The following is a 238-nucleotide window of genomic DNA, read 5'->3' on the forward strand; positions in this document are numbered from 1 at the left end:
TGCGGGAGGTTGGGGCTCTGGGACTGGGAAAGGGAGGGAGCTGCCGTGGTGGCTTTCGCAGCAGCAGTGGGAAGGGCTGACCCCACTGGGACCCTCACTGCTCTCTGATCCACCCGTCAAGCTCCTTTTGCTTTTTTAGAGGTGTGTTTTGCTGCAGGGTTTAAGGCCCAAGAAGCAAACCTGCCCCTGGCTGTTTGTGCCGGAGCAGTGAGCTAAAGCAGCGCGTGGGATGGGGGGG

This window comes from Phaethon lepturus, unplaced genomic scaffold (assembly GCF_000687285.1).
Source record: "Phaethon lepturus isolate BGI_N335 unplaced genomic scaffold, ASM68728v1 scaffold27052, whole genome shotgun sequence".
In the NCBI taxonomy this organism is placed as follows: domain Eukaryota; kingdom Metazoa; phylum Chordata; class Aves; order Phaethontiformes; family Phaethontidae; genus Phaethon; species Phaethon lepturus.